We start from the raw sequence: 4,759 nt of genomic DNA, 5'->3' as shown, positions 1-4,759 counted from the left end.
GGAAGACAGTGAGAGGTGAGAGATAGGAAGGCAGTGAGAGGTGTGAGACAGGAAGACAGTGAGAGCTGTGGAATAGAAAGACAGTGAGAGGTGAGAAAGACGATGACATTGAGAGGTTTGAGAGATGAAGACAGTGAGAGGTGTGAGAGAGGAAGACAGTGAGAGGTGTGAGAGAGGAAGACTATGAGAGGTGTGAGAGAGGAAGACTGAGAGGTGGGAGAGTGGAAGACAGTGAGAGGTCTGAGAGAGGAAGACAGTGAGAGGTGTGAGAGAGGAAGACAGTGAGAGGTGGGAGAGAGGAAGACAGTGAGAGGTGAGAGAGTGGAAGACAGTGAGAGGTGAGAGATAGGAAGGCAGTGAGAGGTGTGAGAGAGGAAGACAGTGAGAGGTGAGAGATAGGAAGGCAGTGAGAGGTCTGGGAGAATAAGAGAGTGAGAGGTGTGAGAGAGGAAGACAATTAGAGGTGTGACAGAGGAAGACTGTGAGAGGTGTGAGAAGGAAGACAGTGAGATGTGGGAGAGAGGAAGACAGTGAGAGGTGTGAGAGAGGAAGACAGTGAGAGGTGGGAGAGAGGAAGACAGTGAGAGGTTGGAGAGAAGAAGACAGTGAGAGGTGTGAGAGAGGAAGACAGTGAGAGGTGTGAGAGAGGAAGACAGTGAGAGGTGTGAGAGTGGAAGACAGTGAGAGGTGTGAGAGTGGAAGACAGTGAGAGGTGTGAGAGAGGAAGACAGTGAGAGGTGTGAGAGATGAAGACAGTTAGAGGTGGGACTGAGGAAGGCAGTAAGAGCTGTGAGAGAGGACGACAGTGAGAGGTGGGAGAGAGGAAGACAGGGAGAGGTGTGAGAGAGGAAGACAGTGGTAGGTGGGAGGGAGGAAGACAGTGAGAGGTGAGAAAGAGGAAGACAGTGAGAGGTGAGAGATAGGAAGGCAGTGAGAGGTGTGAGACAGGAAGACAGTGAGAGCTGTGGAATAGAAAGACAGTGAGAGGTGAGAAAGAGGAAGACAGTGAGAGGTGAGAGATAGGAAGGCAGTGAGAGGAGTGAGAGAGGAAGACAGCGAGAGATGGCAGATAGGAAGGCAGTGAGAGGTGTGAGAGAGGACGACAGCGAGAGGTGGTGGAGAGGAAGACACTGAGAGGAGTGAGGGAGGATGACAGTGAGAGGTGAGAGAGAGGAAGACAGTGAGAGTTGTGAGAGAGGAAGACAGTGCGAGATGGGAGAGAGGAAGACAGTGAGAGGTGTGAAAGACGATGACATTGAGAGGTTTGAGAGATGAAGACAGTGAGAGGTGTGAGAGAGGAAGACAGTGAGAGGTGTGAGAGAGGAAGACTATGAGAGGTGTGAGAGAGGAAGACTGAGAGGTGGGAGAGTGGAAGACAGTGAGAGGTCTGAGAGAGGAAGACAGTGAGAGGTGTGAGAGAGGAAGACAGTGAGAGGTGGGAGAGAGGAAGACAGTGAGAGGTGAGAGAGTGGAAGACAGTGAGAGGTGAGAGATAGGAAGGCTGTGAGAGGTGTGAGAGAGGAAGACAGTGAGAGGTGAGAGATAGGAAGGCAGTGAGAGGTCTGGGAGAATAAGAGAGTGAGAGGTGTGAGAGAGGAAGACAATTAGATGTGTGACAGAGGAAGACTGTGAGAGGTGTGAGAAGGAAGACAGTGAGATGTGGGAGAGAGGAAGACAGTGAGAGGTGTGAGAGAGGAAGACAGTGAGAGGTGGGAGAGAGGAAGACAGTGAGAGGTTGGAGAGAAGAAGACAGTGAGAGGTGTGAGAGAGGAAGACAGTGAGAGGTGTGAGAGAGGAAGACAGTGAGAGGTGTGAGAGTGGAAGACAGTGAGAGGTGTGAGAGTGGAAGACAGTGAGAGGTGTGAGAGAGGAAGACAGTGAGAGGTGTGAGAGATGAAGACAGTTAGAGGTGGGACTGAGGAAGGCAGTGAGAGCTGTGAGAGAGGACGACAGTGAGAGGTGGGAGAGAGGAAGTCAGTGAGAGGTGGGAGGGAGGATGACAGTGAGAGGTGAGAGAGAGGAAGATAGTGAGAGTTGTGAGAGACGAAGACAGTGCGAGGTGGGGGAGAGGAAGACAGTAAGAGGTGTGAGAGACGAAGACTGTGAGAGGTGGGAGTGAGGTTGACAGTGAGAGGTGGGAGAGAGGACTACAGTTAGAGGTGGGAGAGAGGTAGACAGTCAGAGGTGTGAGAGAGGAAGACAGTGAGAGGTGTGAGAGAGGAAGACAGTGAGAAGTGTCAGACAGGAAGACAGTGAGAGGTGTGAGAGAGGAAGAAAGTGAGATGTATGAGATAGGAAGACAGTCAGAGGTGTGAGAGAGGAAGACAGTGAGAGGTGGGAGAGAGGAAAACAGTGAGAATTGTGAGAAAGGAGGACAGTGAGAGCTGTGAGAGAGGAAGACAGTTGGTCGTCGGAGAAGAAGACATTGAGAGGTGTGAGAGAGGAAGACAGTGAGAGGTGTGAGAGAGGAAGACAGTGAGAGGTGTGAGAGAGGAAGTCAGTGAGAGGTGTGAGAGTGGAAGACAGTGAGAGGTGTGAGAGAGGAAGACAGTGAGAGGTGTGAGGTTGGAACACAGTGAGAGGAGTGAGAGAGGAGGACAGTGAGAGGTGTGAGAGAGGAAGACAGTGAGAGGTGTGAGAGAGGAAGACTGTGAGAGATGTGAGAGAGGAGGACAGTGAGAGGTGTGAGAGAGGAAGACAGTGAGATGTGTGAGTGTGGAAGACAGTGAGAGGTGTGAGAGAGGAGGACAGTGAGAGGTGTGAGAGAGGAAGACAGTGAGAGCTGTGAGAGTGGAACACAGTGAGAGGTGTGAGACACGAATACAGTGAGAGGTGTGAGAGGAAGACAGGGAGAGGTGTGAGAGAGGAAGACAGTGGTAGGTGGGAGGGAGGAAGACAGTGAGAGGTGAGAAAGAGGAAGACAGTGAGAGGTGAGAGATAGGAAGGCAGTGAGAGGAGTGAGAGAGGAAGACAGTGAGAGGTGGCAGATAGGAAGGCAGTGAGAGGTGTGAGAGAGGACGACAGCGAGAGGTGGTGGAGAGGAAGACACGGAGAGGAGTGAGGGAGGATGACAGTGAGAGGTGAGAGAGAGGAAGACAGTGAGAGTTGTGAGAGAGGACCACAGTGCGAGATGGGAGAGAGGAAGACAGTGAGAGGTGTGAAAGACGATGACATTGAGAGGTTTGAGAGATGAAGACAGTGAGAGGTGTGAGAGAGGAAGACAGTGAGAGGTGTGAGAGAGGAAGACTGTGAGAGGTGTGAGAGAGGAAGACTGAGAGGTGGGAGAGTGGAAGGCAGTGAGAGGTCTGAGAGAGGAAGACAGTGAGAGGTGTGAGAGAGGAAGACAGTGAGAGGTGGGAGAGAGGAAGACAGTGAGAGGTGAGAGAGTGGAAGACAGTGAGAGGTGAGAGATAGGAAGGCAGTGAGAGGTGTGAGAGAGGAAGACAGTGAGAGGTGGGAGAGAGGAAGACAGTGAGAGGTGTGAGAGAGGAAGACAGTGAGAGGTGTGAGAGAGGAAGACAGTGAGAGGTGGGAGAGAGGAAGACAGTGAGAGGTGGGAGATAGGAAGGCAGTGAGAGGTGTGAGAGAGGAAGACAGTGAGAGGTGGGAGAGGGGAAGACAGTGAGAGGTGGGAGATAGGAATACAGTGAGAGGTGTGAGAGAGGAAGACAGTGAGAGGTGGTAGAGAGGAAGACGGTGAGAGGTGTGAGGGAGGATGACAGTGAGAGGTGTGAGAGAGGAATACAGTGAGAGGTGGTAGAGAGGAAGACAGTGGGAGGTGTGAAAGAATATATCAGTGAGAGGTGTCAGAGAGGAAGACAGTGAGAGGTGTGAGAGAGGAAGACAGTGAGAGCTGTGAGAGAGGAAGACACTGAGAGGTGTGAGAGAGGAAGACAGTGAGAGGTGTGAGAGAGGAAGACAGGGAGAGGTGTGAGAGAGGAAGACAGTGGTAGGTGGGAGCGAGGAAGACAGTGAGAGGTGAGAAAGAGGAAGACAGTGAGAGGTGAGAGATAGGAAGGCAGAGAGAGGTGTGAGAGAGGAAGACAGTGAGAGCTGTGGAATAGAAAGACAGTGAGAGGTGAGAAAGAGGAAGACAGTGAGAGGTGAGAGATAGGAAGGCAGTGAGAGGTGTGAGAGAGGAAGACAGTGAGAGGTGGCAGATAGGAAGGCAGTGAGAGGTGTGAGAGAGGACGACAGCGAGAGGTGGTGGAGAGGAAGACACTGAGAGGTGTGAGGGAGGATGACAGTGAGAGGTGAGAGAGAGGAAGACAGTGAGAGTTGTGAGAGAGGAAGACAGTGCGAGATGGGAGAGAGGAAGACAGTGAGAGGTGTGAAAGACGATGACATTGAGAGGTTTGAGAGATGAAGACAGTGAGAGGTGTGAGAGAGGAAGACAGTGAGATGTGTGAGAGAGGAAGACAGTGAGAGGTGTGAGAGAGGAAGACAGTGAGAGGTGAGAGAGTGGAAGACAGTGAGAGGTGAGAGATAGGAAGGCAGTGAGAGGTGTGAGAGAGGAAGACAGTGAGAGGTGGCAGAGAGGAAGACAGTGAGAGGTGTGAGAGAGGAAGACAGTGAGAGGTGGGAGAGAGGAAGACAGTGAGAGGTGGGAGATAGGAAGGCAGTGAGAGGTGTGAGAGAGGAAGACAGTGAGAGGTGGGAGAGAGGAAGACAGTGAGAGGTGGGAGATAGGAATACAGTGAGAGGTGTGAGAGAGGAAGACAGTGAGAGGTGGTAGAGAGGAAGACGGTGAGAGGTGTGA

Source organism: Mobula hypostoma, chromosome 11 (genome assembly GCF_963921235.1).
Source record: "Mobula hypostoma chromosome 11, sMobHyp1.1, whole genome shotgun sequence".
NCBI lineage: Eukaryota > Metazoa > Chordata > Chondrichthyes > Myliobatiformes > Myliobatidae > Mobula > Mobula hypostoma.
The sequence above is the reverse complement of the archived record's forward strand: the minus strand, read 5'-3'. Positions refer to the sequence as shown.